We start from the raw sequence: 22,700 nt of genomic DNA, 5'->3' as shown, positions 1-22,700 counted from the left end.
CTAGTAACCTCCTTTTCGTTCCTGTTTCCACTCGTCTGGCTGTTCTTCAGTGGGCTCACTCTGCCAAGTTAGCTGGTCATCCCGGTGTTCGAGGCACTCTTGCGTCTATTCGCCAGCGCTTTTGGTGGCCGACTCAGGAGCGTGACACGCGCCGTTTCTGGCTGCTTGTTCGGACTGCGCGCAGACTAAGTCGGGTAACTCTCCTCCTGCCGGTCGTCTCAGACCGCTCCCCATTCCTTCTCGACCATGGTCTCACATCGCCCTAGACTTCATTACCGGTCTGCCTTTGTCTGCGGGGAAGACTGTGATTCTTACGGTTGTCGATAGGTTCTCTAAGGCGGCACATTTCATTCCCTCGCTAAACTTCCTTCCGCTAAGGAGACGGCACAAATCATTATCGAGAATGTATTCAGAATTCATGGCCTCCCGTTAGACGCCGTTTCAGACAGAGGCCCGCTCGCAAGGAAGAAGCAATTCACGTCACAGTTTTGGAGGGAGTTCTGTCGTTTGATTGGTGCGTCCGTCAGTCTCTCTTCCGGGTTTCATCCCCAGTCTAACGGTCAAGAGAGAGGGCCAATCAGACGATTGGTCGCATAGAGCCTTTCTTTCAGAAACCCTGCGTCTTGGGCAGAACAGCTCCCCTGGGCAGAATACGCTCACAATTCGCTTCCTTCGTCTGCTACCGGGTTATCTCCGTTTCAGAGAGTCTGGGTTACCAGCCTCCTCTGTTCTCATCCCAGCTTGCCGAGTCCAGCGTTCCCTCCGCTCAAGCGTTTGTCCAACGTTGTGAGCGCACCTGGAGGAGGGTGAGGTCTGCACTTTGCCGTTACAGGGCACAGACTGTGAGAGCCGCCAATAAACGCAGGATTAAGAGTCCAAGGTATTGTTGCGGCCAGAGAGTGTGGCTTTCCACTCGCAACCTTCCTCTTACGACAGCTTCTCGTAAGTTGACTCCGCGGTTCATTGGTCCGTTCCGTGTCTCCCAGGTCGTCAATCCTGTCGCTGTGCGACTGCACTTCCGCGACATCTTCGTCGCGTCCATCCTGTCTTCCATGTCTCCTGTGTCAAGCCCTTTCTTCGCACTCCCGTTCGTCTTCCCTCCCCCCTCCCGTCCTTGTCGAGAGCGCACCTATTTACAAGGTACATAAGATCATGGACATGCGTTCTCGGGAGGGGTCACCAATACTTAGTGGATTGGGAGGGTTACGGTCCTGAGGAGATTGGGTTCCGTCTCGGGACGTGCTGGACCGTTCACTCATTGATGATTTCCTCCGTTGCCGCCAATTCCTCCTCGACGCCAGGAGGCGCTCGGTGAGTGGGGGGTACTGTCATGTTTTGTCATTTATTATCATGTCTTGTCCCTGTGCTTCCCATTCTATTCGTTTCCCTCTGCTGGTCTTATTAGGTTCTTTCCCTCTTTCTATCCCTCTCTCTCCCCCTCCCTCTCTCACTCTCTCGCTCTCTCTTCTCTCTATCGTTCCGTTCCTGCTCCCAGCTGTTCCTATTCCCCTAATCATCATTTAGTCTTCCCACACCTGTTCCCGATCCTTTTCCCTGATTAGAGTCCCTATTTCTCTCCTTGTTATTCGTTTCTGCCCTGTCGGTTCCTTGTCTAGAATTCACCGTGCTGTGTTTGTGTATCGCCCTGTCGTGTCGTGTTTTCCTCAGATGCTGCGTGGTGAGCAGGTGTCTGAGTCTGTCTGGTTCAAGTGCCTTCCCGAGGCAACCTGCTGTTCACCTGCTGTTCAAGATCGAGTCTCCAGTTTGTCCTCGTCATTTCGAGTGAAAGTTGTGTTTTTTTGATTGTATTTACTTTACTGGATTAAAGACTCTGTTTTCGCCAAGTCGCTTTTGGGTCCTCTTTCACCTGCATGACACGTTCCTGGTGTAACTCGGGCAGTTGTTGTTGCCATCCTGTACCTGTCCCACAGGTGTGATGTTCAGATGTAACGATCTTGTCTTTATGGGGTATTGTGTGTAGATTGGTGAGAAAGAAACTATATGTAATCAATTTTGAATTCAGGCTGTAACACAACAAAATGTGGAATAAGTCAAGGGATAGGAATACTTTCTGAAGGCACTGTATATATTACCACTAGTTATTACCATAAGTATGTATACAGTACCAGTCAAAAGTTTGGACACACCTACCCATTCAATGGGTTTCCTTTATTTTTACCATTTTCTACATTGTAGAATAATAGTGAAGACATCAAAACTATGAAATAACACATATGGAAGGAATCATGTAGTAACCAAAAAAGTCTAAATATATTTTTTTATATTTCAGATTCTTCAAAGTAGCCACCCTTTGCCTTGCACACTCTTGGCATTCTGTCAACCAGCTTCACCTGGAATGCTATTCCAACTGTCTTGAAGGAGTTCCCACATATGCTGAGAACTTGTTGGCTGCTTTTCCTTCACTCTGTGGTCCAACTCATCCCAAACAATCTCAATTGGGTTGAGGTTGGGTGATTGTGGAGGGAATATATTCCTGCTAACAGTCACTTTTCACCGCTGTTTACATGTATATCTGCCTATCACGCATACAATGGCACTCTCACAAACACACACACTCACACTAACACCCAAACACTTACACAAAGACACTCAACACCACGCACACACATACCCACCACTTATGCTGCTGCCATACTGTTTACTATTAGTATTATTATTTAACCTGGTACCAGTCACTTTCTCCTAAATCCCCCGCCTACATGTACATATCTACCTCAAAATATTCCAGTACATCTGCACATTGTACATGTGTTATTGGCACTGACCCTGTATATACAGTTGAAGTCTGAAGTTTACAAACACTTCGGTTGGAGTCATTAAAACTCATTTTTCAAAAACTCCACAAATTTCTTGGTAACAAACTATAGTTTTGGCAAGTCGGTTAGGACATCTACTTTATGCATTTTTTTTTTTCCCAACAATTGTTTACAGACAGATTATTTCACTTTTAATTCACTGTATCACAATTCCAGTGGGTCAGAAGTGTACATACACTAAGTTGACTGTGCCTTTAAACAGCTTGGAAAATTCTAGAAAATGATGTCATGGCTTTAGAAGCTTCTGATAGGCTAATTGACATCATTTGAGTTAATTGGAGGTGTACCTGTGGATGTATTTCAAGGCCTACCTTCCAACTCAGTGCCGCTTTGCTTGACATCATGGGAAAATCAAAAGAAATCAGTCCCCCCAAAAATGTAGACTTCCACAAGTCTGGTTCATCCTTGGGAGCAATTTCTAAACGCCTGAAGAAACCACAGGCATCTGTACAAACAATAGTATGCAAGTATAAACACCATAGGACCACGCAGCCGTCATAATGCTCAGTAAGGAGACGCGTTCTGTCTACTAGAGATGAACGTACTTTGGTGCGAAAAGTGCAAATCAATCCCAGAAACAGGTACAAAAGTATCTATACCCACATTAAAAGGAGTCCTATATCGACATAACCTGAAAGGCCGCTCAGCAAGGAAGAAGCCACTGCTCCAAAACCGCCATAAAAAAGCCAGACAAAGGTTTGTAACTGCACATGGGGACAAAGATCATACTTTTTGGAGAAATGTCCTCTGGTCTGATGAAACAAAAATAGAACTGTTTGGCCATAATGACCATCGTTATGTTTGGAGGAAAAAGAGGGAGGCTTGCAAGCCGAAGAACACTATCCCAACCGTGAAGCACAGGGGTGGCAGCATCATGTTGTGGGGGTGCTTTGCTGCAGCAGGGACTGGTGCACTTCACAAAATAGATGGCATCGTGAGGGGAAATTATGTGGATATATTGAAGCAACATCTCAAGACATCAGTCAGTTAAAGTTTGGTCGCAAATTGGTCTTCCAAATGGACAATGACACCAAGCATACTTCCAAAGTTGTGGCAAATTGGCTTAAGGACAGCAAAGTCAAGGTATTGGAGTGGCCATCACAAAGCTGACCGCAATCCCATAGAAAATTTGTGGGCAGAACTGAAAAAGTGTGTGCGAGCAAGGAGGCCAACAAACCTGACTCAGTTACACCAGCTCTGTCAGGAGGAATGGGCCAAAAGTCACCCAACTTATTGTGGGAAGCTTGTGGAAGGCTACCCGAAACATTTGACGAGTTTCAGAAGAAAGGTCTTTGTTTCTGGCCATTTTGAGTCTGTAATCGAACCCACAAATGCTGATGCGCCAGATACTCAACTAGTCTAAAGAAGGCCAGTTTTATTTGCTTCTTTAATCGGCACCACAGTTTTCAGCTGTGCTAACATAATTGCAAAAGGGTTTTCTAATGATCAATTAGCCTTTTAAAATGATACATTTGGATTAGCTAACACAAAGTGCCATTGGAACACAGGAGTGATGGTTGCTGATAATGGGCCTCTGTACGCCTATGTAGATATTCCATAAAAAATCTGCCATTTCCAGCTACAATAGTTATTTAAAACATTTACAATGTATTCGCTGTATTTCTGATCAATTTTATGTTATTTTAATGGACAAAATGTTTTACTTTTCTTACAAAAACAAGGACATTTCTAAGTGACCCCAAATTATTGAACGATAGTGTATATTCTATTTTTTTTAAATTATTAGCTATATTATTTTAGACATTGATTACTGCACTGTTGGGTAGAGCTCTTAAGTTAAGCATTTCACTGTACTTCTGCATGTGACAATAAAACTTAACTGAATTTAGCTGAAGAGATGATCACACTCTCTCTACCAAAATGGGTCATGGCTAGCCGATGGGAGTCTTGTCTTCACTTCTAATTGAACACACACCTGGTGTTGGAGTAAACAAACTAACAAATTAGCATATCTAGAGATCTGCCTCTCCATCTTGGCCCCTCACTACACAGTACTCCTGTATAGAGGCTACCAGAGACTACCATTAAGGAACTTTCAACCAGTAATTTTGAAAGTAGCGCTCACGTGCCAAAACGGATCCCCTAAAATTGTGAACAATTGGGCACAACATCATCCATTTCCATTTTAAATTTCGTATGATATGTTACGTCCTGCTGGATCGTATGATATGTTACGTCCTGCTGGATCGTATGATATGTTACGTCCTGCTGGATCGTATGATATGTTACATCCTGCTGGATCGTATGATATGTTACGTCCTGCTGGATCGTATGATATGTTACGTCCTGCTGGATCGTGTGATATGTTACATCTGCTGGATCGTATGATATGTTACGCCCTGCTGGATCGTATGCTATGTTACATCCTGCTGGATCGTATGATATGTTACGTACTGCTGGATCGTATGATATGTTACGTCCTGCTGGATCGTATGATATGTTACATCCTGCTGGATCGTATAATATGTTACATCCTGCTGGATCGTATGATATGTTACATCCTGCTGGATCGTATGATATGTTACGTCCTGCTGGATCGTATGATATGTTACGTCCTGCTGGATCGTATGATATGTTACGCCCTGCTGGATCGTATGCTATGTTACATCCTGCTGGATCGTATGATATGTTATATACTGCTGGATCGTATGATATGTTACGTACTGCTGGATCGTATTATATGTTACGTACTGCTGGATCGTATGATATGTTACATCCTGCTGGATCGTATGATATGTTACATCCTGCTGGATCGTATGATATGTTACGTCCTGCTGGATCGTATGATATGTTACATCCTGCTGGATCGTATGATATGTTACATCCTGCTGGATCGTATGATATGTTACATCCTGCTGGATCGTATGATATGTTACATCCTGCTGGATCGTATGATATGTTACGTACCTGCTGGATCGTATGACATGTTACGAATGTGCTTAAGATCCCGTTCGATCTCTTTAACAGCTGTTGTATGCATTCTCTCAATTACTTATTTGGGTATTGTCGTTCTGTAATGTTACTACAGTATATTAATTTCAGCACATTAAGCAACCAGCTCTGGTTTTTGTAGGGATTTACAATGCAAGTGTGCTTTATGGGTAACCATATTGTGGAATGTGGTGTAGATTATTTTCTATGAACAGGTCTACATCTTTGATTCACATCTATAATGTGGTTTAGATGACCTAACATTAATTTACACTAAGTAGGTGGCAAACAGGAGGTGGCATTTACTGTGAGCGGATAGGGTGACAGGGGAATTCTTTCCGCCCATTATCAGTTACAACACATCAGTACGTGTCACCAAGTGGGGAATTTAGGAGATGTTCTACAAAAAGCCAAGTCGAGCATCACATTCTCGCCCTACTTTCATCATTTTCACATCTTCTTTATTCCTGGATTCAGTTGCTTCTGTATTCACACCACTCCCCTCAGTAGACCTTTCTATACGAGCAGATGGCCTCCTTAGAGCTCCATACCTGCTCCCCGACATCTCTCCTTCTCTCCCCTCCTCACTCTGATTCTCTGCCTTCCTCTATTTCTCCCTCATTCTCGCCATTTCTCTTTCTCCCGCTCCCTGGAAGACTGCATAGTTTTACACAGTTTTTCTTTGATTTCCCTTTATGAGCAGATTTCAGAGAAAATGAACATTTACTGTACAGAGCCAGCGAGAGTGGGAGAGAGAGCATCTTTTCCCTGAGGACTACTACTTACAGCACGAAAGGATCATCATGCATTTTTATCAAATTGCAGCATATATTTAGCCCTTTACTGTTTACTGTACTCTACTTTCCATCCGCAACCCAACAACAATTTTCCCTCAAGGCACCAAGAGATCCCCTTAAGACTATTTGTCTCTGAAGTTACTGCAGCTGTGTGAGCTGACACGCACAATCTCTCACTCACTGTTTCTCTCACTTATGTTTCTCTCACTCACTGTTTCTCTCACACTATCCAAAAGCTGCTGATTTATTAGCATACTGCTAACTGATACTAAATTAAGAAGAGAGGAGAGGAGAGGAGAGGAGAGGAGAGGAGAGGAGAGGAGAGGAGAGGAGAGGAGAGGAGAGGAGAGGAGAGGAGAGGAGAGGAGAGGAGAGGAGAGGAGAGGAGAGGAGGCACCACAGTGAACTCTCTGTCTTTCGGGCACAAGGTCTTGCCATCTGACACCTGCCACTGAGTGGGCATGAATCCTCTTTCTGTTTGGCAGGAAGTAGAGGGCAGCAAACAGGAACTCAAAGCAGGGAGTGTATCATATGTAGATTCCACAGGCCACAGGAAAAGGCTGCCTTTAGTATCTGTGATGAAGCCTGGCCAGGAGAGCACCTGCCTTCCCAACAGAGACCCTTTGAGAGGACATGCAGCCATGATGAGGCCTCTGAATGTCAATTCAACTCACAGATGTCTCAAAATAAGCACAAACACTGCCAGCCATTTTGCTCTGGCTCTTTCAGTAGACATGAGAGCTTGGCTTCAGGTACAGCCCCAACAGACCCAATTGGGAAAACAAGGCATTAGCCTTATGCTCTGCACCTTTGCCATTACACTGCCGTAAACAAGGTATGGACAAACAAAATATTTTAGACTTGTTTTATTTGAGCTCAAACACCAACAACTGGTTCCAACACAAAGGATAATGACACATCAAACAAATGATCCAGACAACTCAGTGATTGTGTAAAGGTCTAGCAGTAGGGGAGGGGGAGAGCATAAGCGAGTGAATGAGTAAGCGAGTGAGTGTGAACACTGATGAGGACGGCCATAGAGAAGCAGGGTGCCCGCTTGCACAGGAAGCCATTCAAACCAAACACACACAGATGTTCACAAACTCCCCCCTAGACGCTGCACAGGTGACACTCCCTGGCAGGGCAACCATGAGTGTAACTCAGTAGATAGGAAACTCATTTAGCCACAGCCAAATGCACACCCACCATTACCCACCCATCATTACACACCCACCAGTACACATCCATCATTACACACCCACCATTACACACCCACCATTACACACATGCATGAGTGCGCGCACACTGAACCGTTGAAATACTGAGACATGTACCCTTACATGCTGACCACATCGCTCACGTCGTGTGTGCGAGAGTTGCAAAATGAATTTCAAACATACGTTATTCAATTATTGCACCCACACCGCTCGCGCGCCAACGAGCTTATGCGTTGCCAAGCACTAAAATAGAAGTCAGTTCTATTTGTGACACTGATCATGGTATAAGTCCTGCCTCTCCCATCTCCTTATTGGTTTATAGAAGCAGATACCCACGTGCCATCTCCTCATTGGTTATACCCACGTGGGTGATTCAAAGATGAACTGAGTTCAGGCGGTCGTCATGGTAACTATGAAAGTTAGATGCCAATCGCCATTTAAAGTCCAAAGAAGAAAAAGCCTGGAAGGAGGAGAGATGACTAGAAACGATTCAGTTCACCGTATTATGTGTGGATTAATTGTCGGAATAGAGGACCTTCTGCATTTCAGGTAAAATAACAACTCAATATTTATATCCCAGGACAAATTTGCAAGCTACAGCAAGCTAGCTAAACAGGACAAATTAGTTAGCAGCTGCAAGCTAGCTAGCTAAATTGCCATAAATGTTTAATGCTTTTCGACATGTCCCTAAATTACTATAATTTGTTCAGAGTTTGTTTTAATATTTCAACCGGCGTGTCGTGATCGCGCACGCGGCCGGTTTGGGTATGGTGTATGGTGTAACACACATGCAAATGTTCTCACACACAAATATACAGTGTGTAGATGTATGCTTGCACACATAGACACATTGGTAGTCTCCCTGTTAAGTTTCATAATGACCATCAGGTTTACAGTGAACCTCATCCAATGGCAAGTATACTGTATATGCATCTAAAATCAGTTAGAGATTAGAAGGTTCCTGAGAATATGCATGAGCCTCACACAGAGGGTGAGCATAAGTTCAAACCAAAAATACTTTTTGAGTGTGTGAATCTGACGGTATAAACTGCAAACTGTCACACTAATAATATCTTCAGTCCTTGTGAGGTGTCTATCTGGAGGGAAAAAACACTGTTTAATGTTATAACATGACTCTAACGAGACGACTGCGTTTAGTTGAACCCATTATTTTCAAATGCCTGTATTGTATGGAGAGATAACTACCCACCGCTATCCAGCTGGAGGACGGACAAATAAGAGAAGTATTGTATCTGAATAACACCAGCAGAGAGACCAAAATAATTGGAATGAACAGATATGCTGCAGCTACACTTTCGCATCTGCGGCCCTGCAAACCAAATTGAATACGGCAATGTGCAATTAAATTATATTACATTTCTCCAAGAAAATTATTTTTTTATTGTCTATTATAACATCTGACAAAATGAATAAAATCAGAACCCATCAGAAAATATGAATATAAAACCGATTTGGTTTTCAGAAGATAAAATAGTAAAGATCATGGGCATCATTGTAAGTTGACTCTAGGTCTTGAACAGAACTATACATAGAGGGTTCTGCATGATACTTCAACATTCTATGACAGCCATGTTAGTGTCCCATTAACAAGACATAGATAATATCTAAATAATGCTATGTAACTGAATGTCTGGAATTAAAACCATTTTCAACCTTCTAAAAGTTAGTCTTGAACAATGTACTGGAACACATTACATAGCTAGAAGCAGCTAGCCGCTAACCCGTTGGGGCCTTCCTGGGAAGTGCAAACGTGCAGATTTCTTTTCCCGCCTGGTCATCAGTTTGATTGCTCACAGACTATTCCAGACATTTCCTGCCGGAACTGTGTTAAGCAGGCCACAATCAATTCCCCTTCTTACTAGTCTCTCATCCCTTTATCCCCAAGGCAATCTGAAATGTGTCTGTCTGTGCCATGTTCCTGAAAACAGCTGTTCTAATTGCCACATGGGTTGGGTAGGTTACTTTCTAAATGTACTCCGTTACAGTTACTAGTTACCTGTCCAAAAGTTCTTGCACTTCTTGAATTAAACCATTATTGGGTTCAAATACACATTTAGATTTGCGAAGAGCCATCCACAACAACCACAATCTGTAAGCCGCAAATCGCTAAATGAGAGAGCAGAAGTGTGATTTACACCAATGCGCTATGTAGATATCAATAATAAGTGATATCCGTATCGCTGTAGACTACACCACTGCTGTCATCCTTACCTCTAAGTGTTTATTCAAGTTGGATAATCTTTGGATGCCGACTGTCATGTTTGTCATTTATTATCATGTCTTGTCCCTGTGCTCCCCATGCTATTCGTTTCCCTCTGCTGGTCTTATTTGGTTCTTTCCCTCCTTCTATCCCTCTCTCTCCCCCCTCCCTCTCTCACTCTCTCGCTCTCTCTTCTCTCTATCGTTCCGTTCCTGCTCCCAGCTGTTCCTATTCCCCCTAATCATCATTTAGTCTTCCCACACCTGTTCCCGATCCTTTCCCCTGATTAGAGTCCCTATTTATTCCTTTGTGATCCGTTCCTGTCCTGTCGGTTCCTTGTTTTGTATTCACCATGCTGTGATTGCGTTTCGCCCTGTCCTGTCGTGTTTTTTGCCTTCATCAGATGCTGCGTGTGAGCAGGTGGCTCTATCAACTACGGCCTGCGCCTACCCGGCGACCTGCAGTCTGTGGCCGCTTCTCTAGTTATTCCCCTCTACAGACTAGAGGATTTTTGTTATTCCCTGTTTTGGATTTAAATAAACTCTGTTTCTGTTAAGTCGCTTTTGGGTCCTCTTTCACCTGCATGACAGAAGGAACCGACCAAGGAATGGACCCAGCGACTTCAGACGCTCGTTACACTGCCGTCGAGATCCAAGGAGCCATGCTCGGCAGACACGAGCAGGAATTGTCTGCTGCTCGCCATGCCGTGGAGAACCTGGCTGCTCAGGTTTCCGACCTCTCTGGACAGTTCCAGAGTCTACGTCTCGTGCCACCTGTTACTTCCTGGCCTGCCGAGCCTCCAGAACCTAGGGTTAATAACCCACCTTGCTACTCCGGGCAGCCCACTGAGTGCCGCTCCTTTCTCACGCAGTGTGAGATTGTGTTCTCTCTCCAACCCAACACATACTCTAGAGAGAGCTCGGGTTGCTTACGTCATTTCACTCCTTACTGGCCGGGCTCGAGAATGGGGCACAGCTATCTGGGAGGCAAGGGCTGATTGCTCTAACAAATTCCAGAACTTTAAAGAGGAGATGATTCGGGTTTTTGACCGTTCAGTTTTTGGTGGGGAGGCTTCTAGGGCCCTGGCTTCCTTATGCCAAGGTGAACGGTCCATAACGGATTATTCCATTGAGTTTCGCACTCTTGCTGCCTCTAGTGAGTGGAACGAGCCGGCGCTGCTCGCTCGTTTTCTGGAGGGACTCCACGCAGTGGTTAAGGATGAGATTCTCTCCCGGGAGGTTCCTTCAGATGTGGACTCTTTGATTGCTCTCGCCATCCGCATAGAACGACGGGTAGATCTTCGTCACCGGGCTCGTGGAGGAGAGCTCGCATCAACGGTGTTTCCCTGCTCCGCATCGCAACCATCTCCCTCCTCTGGCTTTGAGACTGAGCCCATGCAGCTGGGAGGGATTCGCATCTCGAATAAGGAGAGGGAACGGAGGATCACCAACCGCCTGTGCCTCTATTGCGGAGTTGCTGGACATTTTGTTAATTCATGTCCAGTAAAAGCCAGAGCTCATCTGTAAGCGGAGGGCTACAGGTGAGCGCAACTACTCAAGTCTCTCCATCAAGGTCCTGTACTACTTTGTCGGTCCACCTACGCTGGACCGGTTCGGGTGCTACATGTAGTGCCTTGATAGACTCTGGGGCTGAGGGTTGTTTCATGGACGAAGCATGGGTTCGGAAACATGACATTCCTTTCAGAGAGTTAGATAAGCCTACGCCCATGTTCGCCTTAGATGGTAGTCATCTTCCCAGTATCAGATTTGAGACACTACCTTTAACCCTCACAGTATCTGGTAACCACAGTGAGACTATTTCTTTTTGATTTTCCGTTCACCGTTTACACCTGTTGTTTTGGGTCATCCCTGGCTAGTATGTCATAATCCTTCTATTAATTGGTCTAGTAATTCTATCCTATCCTGGAACGTTTCTTGTCATGTGAAGTGTTTAATGTCTGCCATCCCTCCCGTTTCTTCTGTCCCTACTTCTCAGGAGGAACCTGGCGATTTGACAGGAGTGCCGGAGGAATATCATGATCTGCGCACGGTCTTCAGTCGGTCCCGAGCCAACTCCCTTCCTCCTCACCGGTCGTATGATTGTAGTATTGATCTCCTTCCGGGGACCACTCCTCCTCGAGGTAGACTATACTCTCTGTCGGCTCCCGAACGTAAGGCTCTCGAGGATTATTTGTCTGTGTCTCTTGACGCCGGTACCATAGTGCCTTCTTCTTCTCCGGCCGGGGCGGGGTTCTTTTTTGTTAAGAAGAAGGACGGTACTCTGCGCCCTGCGTGGATTATCGAGGGCTGAATGACATAACGGTTAAGAATCGTTATCCGCTTCCCCTTATGTCATCAGCCTTCGAGATTCTGCAGGGAGCCAGGTGCTTTACTAAGTTGGACCTTCGTAACGCTTACCATCTCGTGCGCATCAGAGAGGGGGACGAGTGGAAAACGGCGTTTAACACTCCGTTAGGGCATTTTGAGTACCGGGTTCTGCCGTTCGGTCTCGCCAATGCGCCAGCTGTTTTTCAGGCATTAGTTAATGATGTTCTGAGAGACATGCTGAACATTTTTGTTTTTGTCTATCTTGACGATATCCTGATTTTTTCTCCGTCACTCGAGATTCATGTTCAGCACGTTCGACGTGTTCTACAGCGCCTTTTAGAGAATTGTCTCTACGTAAAGGCTGAGAAGTGCTCTTTTCATGTCTCCTCCGTTACTTTTCTCGGTTCCGTTATTTCCGCTGAAGGCATTCAGATGGATTCCGCTAAGGTCCAAGCTGTCAGTGATTGGCCCGTTCCAAGGTCACGTGTCGAGTTGCAGCGCTTTTTAGGTTTCGCTAATTTCTATCGGCGTTTCATTCGTAATTTCGGTCAAGTTGCTGCCCCTCTCACAGCTCTTACTTCTGTCAAGACGTGTTTTAAGTGGTCCGGTTCCGCCCAGGGAGCTTTTGATCTTCTAAAAGAACGTTTTACGTCCGCTCCTATCCTCGTTACTCCTGACGTCACTAGACAATTCATTGTCGAGGTTGACGCTTCAGAGGTAGGCGTGGGAGCCATTCTATCCCAGCGCTTCCAGTCTGACGATAAGGTTCATCCTTGCGCTTATTTTTCTCATCGCCTGTCGCCATCTGAGCGCAACTATGATGTGGGTAACCGTGAACTGCTCGCCATCCGCTTAGCCCTAGGCGAATGGCGACAGTGGTTGGAGGGGGCGACCGTTCCTTTTGTCGTTTGGACAGACCATAAGAACCTTGAGTACATCCGTTCTGCCAAACGACTTAATGCCCGTCAAGCTCGTTGGGCGTTGTTTTTCGCTCGTTTCGAGTTTGTGATTTCTTACCGTCCGGGTAGCAAGAACACCAAGCCTGATGCCTTATCCCGTCTGTTTAGTTCTTCTGTGGCTTCTACTGATCCCGAGGGATTCTTCCTTATGGGCGTGTTGTCGGGTTAACAGTCTGGGGAATTGAAAGACAGGTTAAGCAAGCACTCACGCACACTGCGTCGCCGCGCGCGCTTGTCCTAGTAACCTCCTTTTCGTTCCTGTTTCCACTCGTCTGGCTGTTCTTCAGTGGGCTCACTCTGCCAAGTTAGCGGGTCATCCCGGTGTTCGAGGCACTCTTGCGTCTATTCGCCAGCGCTTTTGGTGGCCGACTCAGGAGCGTGACACGCGCCGTTTCGTGGCTGCTTGTTCGGACTGCGCGCAGACTAAGTCGGGTAACTCTCCTCCTGCCGGTCGTCTCAGACCGCTCCCCATTCCTTCGACCATGGTCTCACATTGCCTTAGACTTCATTACCGGTCTGCCTTTGTCTGCGGGGAAGACTGTGATTCTGACGGTTGTCGATAGGTTCTCTAAGGCGGCACATTTCATTCCCCTCGCTAAACTTCCTTCCGCTAAGGAGACGGCACAAATCATTATTGAGAATGTATTCAGAATTCATGGCCTCCCGTTAGACGCCGTTTCAGACAGAGGCCCGCAATTCACGTCACAGTTTTGGAGGGAGTTCTGTCGTTTGATTGGTGCGTCCGTCAGTCTCTCTTCCGGGTTTCATCCCCAGTCTAACGGTCAAGCAGAGGGCCAATCAGACGATTGGTCGCATACTACGCAGCCTTTCTTTCAGAAACCCTGCGTCTTGGGCAGAACAGCTCCCCTGGGCAGAATACGCTCACAATTCGCTTCCTTCGTCTGCTACCGGGTTATCTCCGTTTCAGAGTAGTCTGGGTTACCAGCCTCCTCTGTTCTCATCCCAGCTTGCCGAGTCCAGCGTTCCCTCCGCTCAAGCGTTTGTCCAACGTTGTGAGCGCACCTGGAGGAGGGTGAGGTCTGCACTTTGCCGTTACAGGGCACAGACGGTGAGAGCCGCCAATAAACGCAGGATTAAGAGTCCAAGGTATTGTTGCGGCCAGAGAGTGTGGCTTTCCACTCGCAACCTTCCTCCTACGACAGCTTCTCGTAAGTTGACTCCGCGGTTCATTGGTCCGTTCCGTGTCTCCCAGGTCGTCAATCCTGTCGCTGTGCGACTGCTTCTTCCGCGACATCTTCGTCGCGTCCATCCTGTCTTCCATGTCTCCTGTGTTAAGCCCTTTCTTCGCACCCCCGTTCGTCTTCCCTCCCCCCCCCTCCCGTCCTTGTCGAGAGCGCACCTATTTACAAGGTACATAAGATTATGGACATGCGTTCTCGGGGACGGGGTCACCAATACCTAGTGGATTGGGAGGGTTACGGTCCTGAGGAGAGGAGTTGGGTTCCGTCTCGGGACGTGCTGGACCGTTCACTCATCGATGATTTCCTCCGTTGCCGCCAGGATTCCTCCTCGAGTGCGCCAGGAGGCGCTCGGTGAGTGGGGGGGTACTGTCATGTTTGTCATTTATTATCATGTCTTGTCCCTGTGCTCCCCATGCTATTCGTTTCCCTCTGCTGGTCTTATTTGGTTCTTTCCCTCCTTCTATCCCTCTCTCTCCCCCTCCCTCTCTCACTCTCTCGCTCTCTCTTCTCTCTATCGTTCCGTTCCTGCTCCCAGCTGTTCCTATTCCCCTAATCATCATTTAGTCTTCCCACACCTGTTCCCGATCCTTTCCCCTGATTAGAGTCCCTATTTATTCCTTTGTGATCCGTTCCTGTCCCGTCGGTTCCTTGTTTTGTATTCACCATGCTGTGATTGCGTTTCGCCCTGTCCTGTCGTGTTTTTTGCCTTCATCAGATGCTGCGTGTGAGCAGGTGGCTCTATCAACTACGGCCTGCGCCTACCCGAAGCGACCTGCAGTCTGTGGCCGCTTCTCTAGTTATTCCCCCTCTACAGACTAGAGGATTTTTGTTATTCCCTGTTTTGGATTTAAATAAACTCTGTTTCTGTTAAGTCGCTTTTGGGTCCTCTTTCACCTGCATGACACCGACAGCAGTTGCACCATTGGTAGCCTACAAAAGCCTATTCCTGCTCTTTTCCAGCGATCCCACACATTTGGTGTGTCATCATAGTGGTCTCTGACTTGTGGTCAGACTCCCTCAGGTGATAAAACTTAAACTTGCGTATTTTTTTCATGCTATTTTGAATGTCATTGAGAGAACAGAGAAGTGTAAACATTTTTTCCCGCAAACATTCTTACTGAATAAAAAGTAATCCTCAATGTAATCACATAGTTTTTCAAAATTATCTGTAATTTGATTACAATATTTTTGCAGGTAACATAACTAATTACAGTTGCTGTTTTTTTGTAATCCCTTACATGTTATGGATTACATGTAATCTGTTACTCCCCAACCCTGATTGTCACTCATCAGAGCTTTAGCATCTCAGAATAAACATAGCCAAAGTGACTGCAAAGAAAAGGCCATAAATCATGAAAAAAATATTTTGGGGGACAAATTATTTTACAGTACCACATAGAATCACTAAAAAGCCAAACATCGCACAAGTGATCACGCACACAGTAAATCTGAAATCTCAGACAAGTCATTGAATGGCGAATAAGAGAGAAGAAATGTTCTGACAAAAACTTCTGAATGTAGTTAGCAACAGTATAGCTATATGAGGCTGACCAATGAAAACTGTTGAGGCATGGAATGTAAGCAACCTATGAGGTGAACATTGTCACGAATCACTCGAGCACACACATCTAACGAGATTACACTGTAGAAACACATTCCCCATATTGGGTCCCAATTCCAAACCACACCTACCACACTCCAATCTGTTGTTGCTGACAGTAAAGTGACAGTGAAGTGAAACAAAGGCACCCTATTCCCTGTATAGTGCACTACTTTTGACCAGAGCCATATGAGCCCTGGTCAAAAGTAGTGCACTACATAGGGAATAGGCTGCCATTTGGGACGCAGGGACTCACCATTGACTGTGAGCTGCACCCAGCTGCCATTGTGGAAGGTGTTGTATTGCTGCTCCAGCATCAGAACCCTACACTCGTACCAGCCCTGGTCCTCTGAGCGCACTGGGTCAATCTGAAGAGACGCCTTCCCATGCAGGCTGGCTCTACCTGGGGTGGAGAGAAGAACACAGGGAGGGTCAGGAGTCAGGACCATAAAATTTGAGTAGGTCCAAACGGTACACCCAATATGGCCAGCAGTGTACCCAAAGAGCACCATGAACATGGACACCAATCAGTATGATGTGCATATCTAAACATGGATGAAGCTTACACAGCTCTTTCATTATTCCACTGACTGTTCAATTCATTAATGACACTACAGTATCACACGCAGAACCCACACCAACATACTGACATACCGCTGACACAGACATCACACAGCAGAAGAAAAACGGAGCTAATCTGCCAATAGCATCTTCTCTGGGTCTCTGTGGCCTGAGATGGTGCTGTTAGATAACCCCTAACCTATTCAGTATTAGGATTAATGGATAACATTACCTGGAGGGCAATATATATATATATATATCTCCTCTCCCCCCCTCTACCCCCCCCTTCCTGATGAAGCACAGGGCTTGGAATAGGAAAGCACTCCATGTCAAATAGTGAAAAAGACTGTCTTTTCTTTGAAAGCTCAGGAGATAAAGAGGAAATCTAAAAGTAGGAAGTCATGTCACAGAGAATGAGCGAAGTTGAGGAAACCAGGCATGTTGAAATCTGTCTCACAGCTTCCAACCCACTGCACCAACACGGCTTCTGCTACAGCTGTCATGCAGGTGAAAGAGGACCCAAAAGCGACTTGGCGAAAACAGAGTCTTTAATCCAGTAAAGTAAATACAAACAAAAAACACAACTTTCACTCGAAATGACGAGGACAAACTGGAGACTCGATCTTGAACAGCAGGTGAACAGCAGGTTGCCTCGGGAAGGCACTTGAACCAGACAGACTCAGACACCTGCTCACCACGCAGCATCTGAGGAAAACACGACACGACAGGGCGATACACAAACACAGCACGGTGAATTCTAGACAAGGAACCGACAGGACAGGAACGGAACACAAAGGAAGAAATAGGGACTCTAATCAGGGGAAAGGATCGGGAACAGGTGTGGGAAGACTAAATGATTGATTAGGGGAATAGGAACAGCTGGGAGCAGGAACGGAACGATAGAGAGAAGAGAGAGCGAGAGAGTGAGAGAGGGAGGGGGAGAGAGAGGGATAGAAAGAGGGAAAGAACCTAATAAGACCAGCAGAGGGAAACGAATAGAATGGGAAGCACAGGGACAAGACAAGATAATAAATGACAAAACATGACAGTACCCCCCACTCACCGAGCGCCTCCTGGCGCACTCGAGGAGGAATCCTGGCGGCAACGGAGGAAATCATCAATGAGTGAACGGTCCAGCACGTCCCGAGACGGAACCCAACTCCTCTCCTCAGGACCGTAACCCTCCCAATCCACTAAGTATTGGTGACCCCGTCCCCGAGAACGCATGTCCATGATCTTATGTACCTTGTAAATAGGTGCGCTCGACAAGGACGGGAGGGGGAGGGAAGACGAACGGGGGTGCGAAGAAAGGGCTTAACACAGGAGACATGGAAGACAGGATGGACGCGACGAAGATGTCGCGGAAGAAGCAGTCGCACAGCGACAGCATTGACGACCTGGGAGACACGGAACGGACCAATGAACCGCGGAGTCAACTTACGAGAAGCTGTCGTAAGAGGAAGGTTGCGAGTGGAAAGCCACACTCTCTGGCCGCAACAATACCTTGGACTCTTAATCCTGCGTTTATTGGCGGCTCTCACAGTCTGTGCCCTGTAACGGCAAAGTGCAGACCTCACCCTCCTCCAGGTGCGCTCACAACGTTGGACAAACGCTTGAGCGGAGGGAACGCTGGACTCGGCAAGCTGGGATGAGAACAGAGGAGGCTGGTAACCCAGACTACTCTGAAACGGAGATAAACCGGTAGCAGACGAAGGAAGCGAATTGTGAGCGTATTCTGCCCAGGGGAGCTGTTCTGCCCAAGACGCAGGGTTTCTGAAAGAAAGGCTGCGTAGTATGCGACCAATCGTCTGATTGGCCCTCTCTGCTTGACCGTTAGACTGGGGATGAAACCCGGAAGAGAGACTGACGGACGCACCAATCAAACGACAGAACTCCCTCCAAAACTGTGACGTGAATTGCGGGCCTCTGTCTGAAACGGCGTCTAACGGGAGGCCATGAATTCTGAATACATTCTCGATAATGATTTGTGCCGTCTCCTTAGCGGAAGGAAGTTTAGCGAGGGGAATGAAATGTGCCGCCTTAGAGAACCTATCGACAACCGTAAGAATCACAGTCTTCCCCCGCAGACAAAGGCAGACCGGTAATGAAGTCTAGGGCGATGTGAGACCATGGTCGAGAAGGAATGGGGAGCGGTCTGAGACGACCGGCAGGAGGAGAGTTACCCGACTTAGTCTGCGCGCAGTCCGAACAAGCAGCCACGAAACGGCGCGTGTCACGCTCCTGAGTCGGCCACCAAAAGCGCTGGCGAATAGACGCAAGAGTGCCTCGAACACCGGGATGACCAGCTAACTTGGCAGAGTGAGCCCACTGAAGAACAGCCAGACGAGTGGAAACAGGAACGAAAAGGAGGTTACTAGGACAAGCGCGCGGCGACGCAGTGTGCGTGAGTGCTTGCTTAACCTGTCTTTCAATTCCCCAGACTGTTAACCCGACAACACGCCCATAAGGAAGAATCCCTCGGGATCAGTAGAAGCCACAGAAGAACTAAACAGACGGGATAAGGCATCAGGCTTGGTGTTCTTGCTACCCGGACGGTAAGAAATCACAAACTCGAAACGAGCGAAAAACAACGCCCAACGAGCTTGACGGGCATTAAGTCGTTTGGCAGAACGGATGTACTCAAGGTTCTTATGGTCTGTCCAAACGACAAAAGGAACGGTCGCCCCCTCCAACCACTGTCGCCATTCGCCTAGGGCTAAGCGGATGGCGAGCAGTTCACGGTTACCCACATCATAGTTGCGCTCAGATGGCGACAGGCGATGAGAAAAATAAGCGCAAGGATGAACCTTATCGTCAGACTGGAAGCGCTGGGATAGAATGGCTCCCACGCCTACCTCTGAAGCGTCAACCTCGACAATGAATTGTCTAGTGACGTCAGGAGTAACGAGGATAGGAGCGGACGTAAAACGTTCTTTTAGAAGATCAAAAGCTCCCTGGGCGGAACCGGACCACTTAAAACACGTCTTGACAGAAGTAAGAGCTGTGAGAGGGGCAGCAACTTGACCGAAATTACGAATGAAACGCCGATAGAAATTAGCGAAACCTAAAAAGCGCTGCAACTCGACACGTGACCTTGGAACGGGCCAATCACTGACAGCTTGGACCTTAGCGGAATCCATCTGAATGCCTTCAGCGGAAATAACGGAACCGAGAAAAGTAACGGAGGAGACATGAAAAGAGCACTTCTCAGACTTTACGTAGAGACAATTCTCTAAAAGGCGCTGTAGAACACGTCGAACGTGCTGAACATGAATCTCGAGTGACGGAGAAAAAATCAGGATATCGTCAAGATAGACAAAAACAAAGATGTTCAGCATGTCTCTCAGAACATCATTAACTAATGCCTGAAAAACAGCTGGCGCATTGGCGAGACCAAACGGCAGAACCCGGTACTCAAAATGCCCTAACGGAGTGTTAAACTCCGTTTTCCACTCGTCCCCCTCTCTGATGCGCACGAGATGGTAAGCGTTACGAAGGTCCAACTTAGTAAAGCACCTGGCTCCCTGCAGAATCTCGAAGGCTGATGACATAAGGGGAAGCGGATAACGATTCTTAACCGTTATGTCATTCAGCCCTCGATAATCCACGCAGGGGCGCAGAGTACCGTCCTTCTTCTTAACAAAAAGAACCCCGCCCCGGCCGGAGAGGAAGAAGGCACTATGGTACCGGCGTCAAGAGACACAGACAAATAATCCTCGAGAGCCTTACGTTCGGGAGCCGACAGAGAGTATAGTCTACCCCGAGGAGGAGTGGTCCCCGGAAGGAGATCAATACTACAATCATACGACCGGTGAGGAGGAAGGGAGTTGGCTCGGGACCGACTGAAGACCGTGCGCAGATCATGATATTCCTCCGGCACTCCTGTCAAATCGCCAGGTTCCTCCTGAGAAGTAGGGACAGAAGAAACGGGAGGGATGGCAGACATTAAACACTTCACATGACAAGAAACGTTCCAGGATAGGATAGAATTACTAGACCAATTAATAGAAGGATTATGACATACTAGCCAGGGATGACCCAAAACAACAGGAGTAAACGGTGAACGAAAAATCAAAAAAGAAATAGTCTCACTGTGGTTACCAGATACTGTGAGGGTTAAAGGTAGTGTCTCAAATCTGATACTGGGAAGATGACTACCATCTAAGGCGAACATGGGCGTAGGCTTCTCTAACTCTCTGAAAGGAATGTCATGTTTCCGAACCCATGCTTCGTCCATGAAACAACCCTCAGCCCCAGAGTCTATCAAGGCACTACATGTAGCACCCGAACCGGTCCAGCGTAGATGGACCGACAAAGTAGTACAGGATCTTGATGGAGAGACTTGAGTAGTTGCGCTCACCTGTAGCCCTCCGCTTACAGATGAGCTCTGGCTTTTACTGGACATGAATTAACAAAATGTCCAGCAACTCCGCAATAGAGGCACAGGCGGTTGGTGATCCTCCGTTCCCTCTCCTTAGTCGAGATGCGAATCCCTCCCAGCTGCATGGGCTCAGACTCTGAGCCAGAGGAGGGAGATGGTTGCGATGCGGAGCAGGGAAACACCGTTGATGCGAGCTCTCTTCCACGAGCCCGGTGACGAAGATCTACCCGTCGTTCTATGCGGATGGCGAGAGCAATCAAAGAGTCCACATCTGAAGGAACCTCCCGGAGAGAATCTCATCCTTAACCACTGCGTGGAGTCCCTCCAGAAAACGAGCGAGCAGCGCCGGCTCGTTCCACTCACTAGAGGCAGCAAGAGTGCGAAACTCAATAGAATAATCCGTTATGGACCGTTCACCTTGGCATAAGGAAGCCAGGGCCCTAGAAGCCTCCCTACCAAAAACTGAACGGTCAAAAACCCGAATCATCTCCTCTTTAAAGTTCTGGAACTTGTTAGAGCAATCAGCCCTTGCCTCCCAGATAGCTGTGCCCCATTCTCGAGCCCGGCCAGTAAGGAGTGAAATGACGTAAGCAACCCGAGCTCTCTCTCTAGAGTATGTGTTGGGTTGGAGAGAGAACACAATCTCACACTGCGTGAGAAAGGAGCGGCACTCAGTGGGCTGCCCGGAGTAGCAAGGTGGGTTATTAACCCTAGGTTCTGGAGGCTCGGCAGGCCAGGAAGTAACAGGTGGCACGAGACGTAGACTCTGGAACTGTCCAGAGAGGTCGGAAACCTGAGCGGCCAGGTTCTCCACGGCATGGCGAGCAGCAGACAATTCCTGCTCGTGTCTGCCGAGCATGGCTCCTGGATCTCGACGGCAGTGTAACGAGCGTCTGAAGTCGCTGGGTCCATTCCTTGGTCGGTTCCTTCTGTCATGCAGGTGAAAGAGGACCCAAAAGCGACTTGGCGAAAACAGAGTCTTTAATCCAGTAAAGTAAATACAAACAAAAAACACAACTTTCACTCGAAATGACGAGGACAAACTGGAGACTCGATCTTGAACAGCAGGTGAACAGCAGGTTGCCTCGGGAAGGCACTTGAACCAGACAGACTCAGACACCTGCTCACCACGCAGCATCTGAGGAAAACACGACACGACAGGGCGATACACAAACACAGCACGGTGAATTCTAGACAAGGAACCGACAGGACAGGAACGGAACACAAAGGAAGAAATAGGGACTCTAATCAGGGGGAAAGGATCGGGAACAGGTGTGGGAAGACTAAATGATTGATTAGGGGAATAGGAACAGCTGGGAGCAGGAACGGAACGATAGAGAGAAGAGAGAGCGAGAGAGTGAGAGAGGGAGGGGGAGAGAGAGGGATAGAAAGAGGGAAAGAACCTAATAAGACCAGCAGAGGGAAACGAATAGAATGGGAAGCACAGGGACAAGACAAGATAATAAATGACAAAACATGACAACAGCCCTGACAGTCAAGCCGGATGAACAGACTGAACCACTCAAACCTCTGTTAGAGCCGTGCCCTGGTACAAAGATCCTTTTCCAAACTTTGAGTTGTATATACAGTGCCTTCGTAAAGTATTCAAACCCAATGACTTTTTCCACAATTTGTTAGGTTACAGC

General features: G+C 47.2%; 1 pseudogene; it reads right to left on the bottom strand.

Annotated features, from left to right (window-relative positions):
• LOC123992710 overlaps positions 1–22,700 on the bottom strand; it is a 101,412-nt pseudogene that overhangs the window by 45,608 nt on the left and 33,104 nt on the right.

This window comes from Oncorhynchus gorbuscha, linkage group LG13 (assembly GCF_021184085.1).
Source record: "Oncorhynchus gorbuscha isolate QuinsamMale2020 ecotype Even-year linkage group LG13, OgorEven_v1.0, whole genome shotgun sequence".
In the NCBI taxonomy this organism is placed as follows: domain Eukaryota; kingdom Metazoa; phylum Chordata; class Actinopteri; order Salmoniformes; family Salmonidae; genus Oncorhynchus; species Oncorhynchus gorbuscha.
This window is presented reverse-complemented; position numbering and strand designations above follow the sequence as displayed.